We start from the raw sequence: 9,801 nt of genomic DNA on the forward strand, positions 1-9,801 counted from the left end.
TTGGAATACGGAATGAAGCAGGGCAAAGTCTAATAGAGTTTTGCCAAGAGAACGCACTGGTCAGAGCAAACACCCTATTCCAACAACACAAGAGAAGCGTCTACACATGGACATCACCAGATGGTCAACACCAAAATCAGATTATATTCTTTGCAGCCAAAGATGGAGAAGCTCTATACAGTCAGCAAAAGCAAGACCGGGAGCTAACTGTGGCTCAGATCATGAACTGCTTATTTCCAAATTCAGAATGACACTGAAGAAAGTAGGGAAAACCACTAGATGATTCGGGTATGACCTAAATCAAATCCCTTATGATTATACAGTGGAAGTGAGAAATAGATTTAAGGGACTAGATCTGATAGATAGAGTGCCTGATGAACTATGGATGGAGGTTTGTGACATTGTACAGGAGACAGGGATCAAGACCATCCCCATGGAAAAGAAATGCAAAAAAAAAAAAAAAAAAGCAAAATGGCTGTCTGGGGAGGCCTTACAAATAGCTGTGAAAAGAAGAGAAGTGAAAAGCAAAGGAGAAAAGGAAAGATATAAGCATCTGAATGCAGAGTTCCAAAGAATAGCAAGAAGAGATAAGAAAGCCTTCCCCAGCAATCAATGCAAAGAAATAGAGGAAAACAACAGAATGGGAAAGACTAGAAATCTCTTCAAGAAAATTAGAGATACCAAGATAACATTTCATGCAAAGATGGGCTCGATAAAGGACAGAAATTGTATGGACCTAACAGAAGCAGAAGATATTAAGATGAGATGGCAAGAATACATAGAAGAACTGTACAAGAAAAGATCTTCACGACCAAGATAATCATGATGTTGTGATCACTCACCAAGAGCCAGACATTCTGGAATGTGAAGTCAAGTGGGCCTTACAAAGCATCACTATGAACAAAACTAGTGGAGGTGATGGAATTTCAGTTGAACTATTCCAAATCGTGGAAGATGATGCTGTGAAAGTGATGCACTCAATATGCCAGCAAATTTGGATAACTCAGCAGTGGCCAAAGGACTGGAAAAGGTCAGTTTTCATTCCAATCCCAAAGAAAGGCAATGCCAAAGAATGCTCAAACTACTGCACAATTGCACTCATCTCACATGCTAGTAAAGTATTGCTCAAAATTCTCCAAGCCAGGCTTCAGCAATACATGAACCATAACCTTCCTGATGTTCGAGCTGGTTTTAGAAAAGGCAGAGGAACCAGAGATCAAATTTCCAACATCTCTGGGATCATGGAAAAAAAAAAAAAGAGAGTTCAGAAAAACATCTATTTCTGCTTTATTGACTATGCCAAAGCCTTTGACTGTGTGGATCACAATAAACTGTGGAAAATTCTGAAAGAGATGGGAATACCAGACCACCTGATCTGCCTCTTGAGAAATTTGTATGCAGGTCAGGAAGCAACAGTTAGAACTGGATATGGAACAACGGACTGGTTCCAAATAGGAAAAGGAGTTCGTCAGGGCTAACAACAAGTTATATTGTCACCCTGTTTATTTAACGTATATGCAGAGTATATCATGAGAAACGCTGTACTGGAAGAAACACAAGCTGGAATCAAGAATGCCTGGAGAAATCTCAATAACCTGAGATATGCAGATGACACCACCCTTATGGCAGAAAGTGAAGAGGAACTCAAAAGCCTCTTGATGAAAGTGAAAGTGGAGAGTGAAAAAGTTGGCTTAAAGTTCAACATTCAGAAAACGAAGATCATGGCATCCCGTCCCATCCCTTCATGGGAAATAGATCGGGAAACAGTGGAAACAGTGTCAGACTTTATTTTTCTGGGCTCCAAAATCACTGCATATGGTGACTGCAGCCATGAAATTAAAAGACGCTTACTCCTTGGAAGGAAAGTTATGACCAACCTAGATAACATATTCAAAAGCAGAGACATTACTTTGCCAACAAAGGTCCGTCTAGTCAAGGCTATGGTTTTTCCTGTGGTCATGTATGGATGTGAGAGTTTGACTGTGAAGAAAGCTGAGCACCGAAGAATTGATGCTTTTGAGCTGTGGTATTGGAGAAGACTCTTGAGAGTCCCTTGGACTGCAAGGAGATCCAACCAGCCCATTCTGAAGGAGATCAGCCCTGGGATTTATTTGGAAAGAATGATGCTGAAGCTGAAACTCCAGTACTTTGGCCACCTCATGTGAAAAGTTGACTCATTGGAAAAGACTCTGATGCTGGGAGGGATTGGGGGCAGAAGGAGAAGGGGACGACAGAGGATGAGATGGCTGGATGGCTTCACTGACTCGATGGACGTGAATCTGAGTAAACTCCAGGAGTTGGTGATGGACAGGGAGGCCTGGAGTGCTTCGACTCATGGGGTCACAAAGAGTCAGACACTACTGAATGACTGATCTGATCTGAAGGCTAATGAGTAAAATGCTATAACCATATATTGTGTATTGTGGAGGCAATCAACCAATACTAAGCTTTTTTTTTTTTTTTTGGCCATGCCAGCAGCTTGCAGAGTATTGTTCCCCAATCAGGAACAGCCCAGGTTATGGCAGTGAAAGCACTGAATCCTGATCACTGGACAATCAGGTAATTCCCAGTCAGTACTAAACTTTAAGGGCAATTTTAAAATGTATTTTAATACCTCTGAAATGAATAAACCCTTATAAAGATAAATCAAAGTATAAATAACTTTGCATTCAAAATATAAAATTAAGGTGTGGTCCTAAGATGGCAGAGGAATAGGATGGGGAGACCACTTTCTCCTCCACAAATTCATCAAAAGATCATTTGAACACTGAGAAAATACCACAAAACAACTTCTGAATGCTGGCAAAGGACACCAGGCACCCAGGAAGGCAGCCCATTGTCTCTGGAAGTAGGTAGGACAAAATATAAAAGATAAAAATAGAGACAAAAGAGTTAGGGATGGAGACCCATCACAGGGAAGAAGTTGTAAAAGCGGATAAGTTTCCAAACACCAGGAAACCCTCTCACCGGCTGGTCTGTGAGGAGTTTTGGAATCTCAGAGGGCAACATAACTGGGAGGAAAAATAAACAAATAAATGAAACCCACAGATTATATGCCTAACAGCAACTCCCAGCAGACCAGTAGCCCAGACACTGGCTTCCACCACCAGCAAGCGGGGGCTGAACAGGGAGGAGCAGGCTGCATTGCTTAGGGTAAGAACCAGGCCTGAATGCCCTGAGGGCAACCTGAGGGAGCTAACGTGAGACAGCAATGCAAACTGGAATAGCCAGAGAAAGAGAGAGAGAAAAAGAGAGAGAGAGAGAACTTTCCCTCAAAAAGCTCTAACCTAAGGCACTGCTGGGCCGCTCACAGAACAAAGGACTGAGCAAATACCAGATGAGAGCTGCCAGCTGCAGACTGGCCCATTCCTTGCCAGAGGCAGAGAGGCATGCGGGTGACAGCCAGAGCCAGAATGTGAGGGGCAAACTCGACCCCTAAGAGGGCATCCTCCACCAAACTGCGAACAGGCTCCTAGTTGCTAACTAAGTCTTCCTGGGATCCTGGACGGTTGACATCCACCAGGAGGGCAGCCAGAGATCAGCTCCCCAGAGGAGATATATGGCACACCTGAGACAGTATTCCCACTATGCACCCAGGAAACCAAGCGGCTGGGAAGCGGGGGAGGAGGTGATAAGACGCACCGCCCCACCTGGGGAGTGTCCTCGCCAAGCACCTGGTCGCCTGAGCTGCTCAGACCTGGGAAAGGCACAAAACGCAGGCCCAACCAAGTCTGTGCCTTTGTGGAGAACTCGAGAAACTGAACCTGAGCAGCTTAGACCTGGGAAGTGCACACAACCCAGGGCCTGCCTTAGACAGTTCCCTTACAGAGCAACCTGGAGCCTGATCAGTATAGACTGGGAAAGCACACACGCCTTAAGCGGAAACCTTGACAAGTCACTCATCCAACCCCACCCACAGGGAGGAACTTCCACAATAAAGAGGAACCACAAACTTCCAGCATACAGAAAGGCCACCCCAAAACAATAACAATAAACTCGAACCCAAAACAGCAAAGTAAATAGCAACAGGATCATACTTATCAATAACTACCTTAAATGTAAATGGGTTGAATGTCCCAACCAAAAGACAAAGACTGGCTGAATGGATGCAAAAGCAGCACCCCTATATATGCTGTTTACAAGAGACTCACCTCAAACCTAGGGACACATACAGACTGAAAGTGAAGGGCTGGAAAAAGATATTTCACACAAATGGAGACCAAAAGAAAGCCGGAGTAGCAATACTCATATCAGATAAAATAAACTTTAAAACAAAGGCTGTGAAAAGAGACAAAGAAGGACACTACATAATGATCAAAGGATCAATCCAAGAAGAAGATATAACAGTTATAAATATATATGCTCCCAACATCGGAGCACTGCAATATGTAAGGCAAATGCTAACAAGTATGAAAGGGAAAATTAACAGTAACATAATAATAGTGGGGGACTTTAATACCCCACTCACACCTATGGATAGATAAACTAAACAGAAAATTAGCAGTGAAACACAAACTTTAAATGATACAATGAACCAGTTAGACCTAATTGATGTCTATAGGACATTTCACCCCAAAACAATGAATTTCACCTTTTTCTCAAGTGCACATGGAACCTTGTCCAGGATAGATCACATCTTGGGCCATAAATCTAGCCTTGGTAAATTAAAAAAAAAGAAAGAAAAGAAAACAAATCATCTCAAGCATCTTTTCTGATTACATTGAGATAAGATTACATGTCAACTACAGGAAAAAAAAAAACTATTAAAAATACAAACATATGGAGGCTAAACAACAGACTTCTGAATAATCAACAAATCACTGAAGAAATCAAAAAATAAATCAAAATATGCATAGAAACAAATGAAAACACAACAACCCAAAACCTATGGGATTCAGTAAAAGCAGTGTTAAGGGGGAAAGTCAGCAATACAAACTTATCTCAAGAAACAAGAGAGAAATCAAATAAATAACCTAACTCTACACCTAAAGCAACTAGAAAAGGAAGAAGTGAAGCATCCCAGGGTTAGGATAAGGAAAGAAATTAGGGCAGAAATAAATGCAAAAGAAACAAAAGAGATAGATATATTCCTAAGTATTTTATTCTTTCCGTTGCAATGGTGAATGGAATTGTTTCCTTAATTTCTCTTTCTGTTTTCTCATTATTAGTGTATAGGAATGCAAGGGATTTCTGTGTGTTGATATCTACCTAAAGAAACTAAAGACCTGTATATAGAAAACTATAAAACACTGGTGAAAGAAATCAAAGAGGATACTAATAGATGGAGAAATATACCATGTTCATGGATTGGAAGAATCAATATAGTGAAAATGAGTATACTACTCAAAGCAATTTATAGATTCAATGCAATCCCTATCAAGCTACCAACAGTATTCTTCACAGAGCTAGAACAAAAAATTTCACAATTTGTATGGAAATACAAAAAACCTCGAATAGCCAAAGTGATCTTGAGAAAGAAGAATGGAACTGGAGGAATCAACCTACCTGACTTCAGGCTCTACTACAAAGCCACAGTTATCAAGACAGTATGGTACTGGCACAAAGACAGAAATATTGATCAATGGAATAAAATAGAAAGCCCAGAGATAAATCCACGCACATATGGACACCTTATCTTTGACAAAGGAGGCAAGAATATACAATGGATTAAAGACAATCTCTTTAACAAGTGGTGCTGGGAAATCTGGTCAACCACTTGTAAAAGAATGAAACTGGACCACTTTCTAACACCATACACAAAAATAAACTCAAAATGGATTAAAGATCTAAATGTAAGACCAGAAACTATAAAACGCCTAGAGGAGAACATAGGCAAAACACTCTCCGACATACATCACAGCAGGATCCTCTATGACCCACCTCCCAGAATATTGGAAATAAAAGCAAAAATAAACAAATGGTACCTAATTAACCTTAAAAGCTTCTGCACATCAAAGGAAACTATTAGCAAGGTGAAAAGACAGCCTTCAGAATGGGAGAAAATAATAGCAAATGAAGCAACCAACAAACAACTAATCTCAAAAATATACAAGCAACTCCTACAGCTCAACTCCAGAAAAATAAACGACCCAATCAAAAAATGGGCCAAAGAACTAAATAGACATTTCTCCAAAGAAGACATACAGATGGCTAACAAACACATGAAAAGATGCTCAACATCACTCATTATCAGAGAAATGCAAATCAAAACCACTATGAGGTATCATTTCACACCAGTCAGAATGGCTGCGATCCAAAAGTCTACAAATAATAAATGCTGGAGAGGGTGTGGAGAAAAGGGAACCCTCTTACACTGTTGGTGGGAATGCAAACTAGTACAGCCACTATGGAGAACAGTGTGGAGATTCCTTAAAAAACTGGAAATAGAACTGCCTTATGATCCAGCAATCCCACTGCTGGGCATACACACTGAGGAAACCAGAAGGGAAAGAGACACGTGTACCCCAATGTTCATCGCAGCACTGTTTATAATAGCCAAGACATGGAAGCAACCTAGATGTCCATCAGCAGATGAATGGATAAGAAAGCTGTGGTACATATACACAATGGAGTATTTCTCAGCCATTAAAAAGAATACATTTGAATCAGTTCTAATGAGGTGGATGAAACTGGAACCTATTATACAGAGTGAAGTAAGCCAGAAGGAAAAACATAAATACAGTATACTAACGCATATATATGGAATTTAGAAAGATGGTAACAATGACCCGGTGTACGAGACAGCAAAAGAGACACTGATGTATAGAACAGTCTTATGGACTCTGTGGGAGAGGGAGAGGGTGGGAAGATTTGGGAGAATGGCAATGAAACATGTAAAATATCATGTAGGAAACAAGTTGCCAGTCCAGGTTCGATGCACGATGCTGGATGCTTGGGGCTGGTGCACTGGGACGGCCCAGAGGGATGGTATGGGGAGGGAGGAGGGAGGAGGGTTCGGGATGGGGAACACATGTATACCTGTGGCGGATTCATTTTGATATTTGGCAAAACTAATACAATTATGTAAAGTTTAAAAATAAAATAAAATTAGAAAAAAAAAAAAAGAAACAAAGGAGATCATAACCAAAATCAATAAAGCTAAAAGCTAGGTTTTTTTTGAGAATATAAATAAAATAAACAAACCATTAGCCAGACTCATCAAGAAAAAAAGGGAGAAAAATCAACATAATCAGAAATGAAAATGGAGAAATCACAACAGATCATAAGAGACTACTATCAGCAACTATATGCTAATAAAAGGAAGAAATGGACAACTTGGAAGAAATGGGAAAATTCTTTTAAAAAAAAAAAAAGTATAACTTTCCAAAACTGAACCAGGAGAAATAGAAAATCTTAACAGACACATCACAAGCACAGAAATCAAAACTGTAATCAGAAATCTTCCAACAAATGAAAGTACAGGACCAGATGGCTTCACAGCTGAATTCTACCAAAAATTTGGAGAAGAGCTAAAACCTGTCTTATTCAAACTCTTCCAGAAAATTGCAGAGGAAAGTAAACTTCCAAACTCATTCTATGAGGCCACCATCACCCTAATACCAAAACCAGACAAAGATGCCACAAAAAAAACTACAGATCAATATCACTCATGAACATAGATGCAAAAATCCTTAACAAAATTCTAGCAAACATAATCCAACAACATATTAAAATGAAACATCATGACCAAGTGGGCTTTATCCCAGGGATGCAAGGATTCTTCAATATTCACAAATTGATCACTGTGATGCACCACATTAAAAAATTGCTAGATAAGAATCATATGATTATCTCAATAGATGCAGAGAAAGCCTTTGACAAAATTCAGCATCCATTTATGACAAAAACCCTCCAGAAAGAAGGCATAGAGGAACATACCTCAACAAAATAAAAGCCATAAACCCACAGCAAACATTATCCTCAACGCTGGAAAATTGAAAGCATTTCCTCTGAAGTCAGGAACAAGACAAGGATGCCCACTCTCATCAGTACTTTTCAACATAGTTTTGGAAGTTCTGGCCACTGCAATCAGTGCAGAAAAAGAAATAAAAGGAATCCAGATTGGAAAAGAAATAAAACTCTCACTGTTTGCAGAAGACATGATCCTCTACATAGAAAACCCTAAAGACTCCACCAGAAAATTACTAGAGCTAATCAATGACTACAATAAAGTTGCAGGATATAAAATTAATACACAGAAATCCCTTGCATTCCTATACACTAACAATGAGAAAACAGAAAGATAAGGAATCAATTCCATTCACCATTTCAAAGAAAATAATAAAATACTTAAGAATATATCTACCTAAAGAAACTGGAGCCTATTATACAGAGTGAAGTAAGCCAGAAAGAAAAACACCAATACAGTGTATTAACACATATATATGGAATTTAGAAAAATGGTAACATAAACCTGTATGAGAGACAGCAAAAGAGACACAGATGTATAGAACAGTCTTTTGGACTCTGTGGGAGAGGGCGAGGGTGGGATGACTTGGGAGAATGACTTTGAAACATGTATAATATCATATGTGAAACGAATCGCCAGTCCAGTTTTGCTGCATAATACAGGATGCTCGGGGCTGGTGCACTGGGATGACCCAGAGGGATGGTATGGGGAGGGAGGTGTGAGGGGGTTTAGGATGGGGAACATGTGTACACCCATGGTGGATTCATGCTGATGTATGGCAAAACAAATACAATATTGTAAAGTAATTAGCTTCCAATTAAAATAAATAAATTTATATTTAAAAAGAGAAAACTATAAAACACTGATTTAAAAAAATCAAAGATGACACAAATAGATGGAGAAATATACCATGTTCTTGGATCAGAAGAATCAATATAGAGCAAAAGAGTATACTACCCAAAGCAATCTATAGATTCAATGCAATCCCTATCAAGCTACCAAAGGTATTTTTCACATAACTAGAACAAATAATTTCACAATTTGTGTGCAAATACAAAAAGCCTCGAATAGCCAAAGCAATCTTGAGAAAGAAGAATGGAACTGGAGGAATCAACCAACCTGACTTCAGACTATACTACAAAGCTACAGTCATCAAGACAGTATGGTACTGGCACAAAGACAGAAATATAGATCAGTGGAACAAAATAGAAAGCCCAGAGATAAACCCATGCACCTATGGACACTTTATCTTTGACAAAGGTGGCAAGAATATACAGTGGAGGAAAGACAATCTCTTTAACAAGTGGTCCTGGGAAAACTGGTCAACTGCTTGTAAAAGAATGAAATTAGAACACTTTCTAACACCATACACAAAAAATAAACTCGAAATAGATTAAAGACCTAAATGTAAGACCAGAAACTATAAAACTCCTACAGGAAAACATAGGCAAAACGTTCTCCGATAGATATAAATCACAGCAGGATCCTCTATGACCCACCTTCCAGAGTAATGGAAATAAAAGCAAAAATAAACAAATGGGACCTAATTAAATTTAAAATCTTTTGCACAATGAAGGAAACTCTAAGTAAGGTGAAAAGACAGCCTACAGAATGGGAGAAATTAATAGCAAATGAAGCAACTTACAAAGAATTAATCTCAAAAATATACAAGCACCTCCTGCAGCTCAATTCCAGAAAAATAAATGACCCAATCAAAAAATGGGCCAAAGAACTAAACAGACATTTCTCCAAAGAAGACATACAGATGGCTAACAAACACATAAAAGATGCTCAACATCACTCATTACCAGAGAAATGCAAGTCAGAGCCACAATGAGGTACCATTTCACGCCAGTCAGAATGGCTGCTATCCAAAAGTCTACAAGCAATAA

This window comes from Bos javanicus, chromosome 26 (assembly GCF_032452875.1).
Source record: "Bos javanicus breed banteng chromosome 26, ARS-OSU_banteng_1.0, whole genome shotgun sequence".
NCBI lineage: Eukaryota > Metazoa > Chordata > Mammalia > Artiodactyla > Bovidae > Bos > Bos javanicus.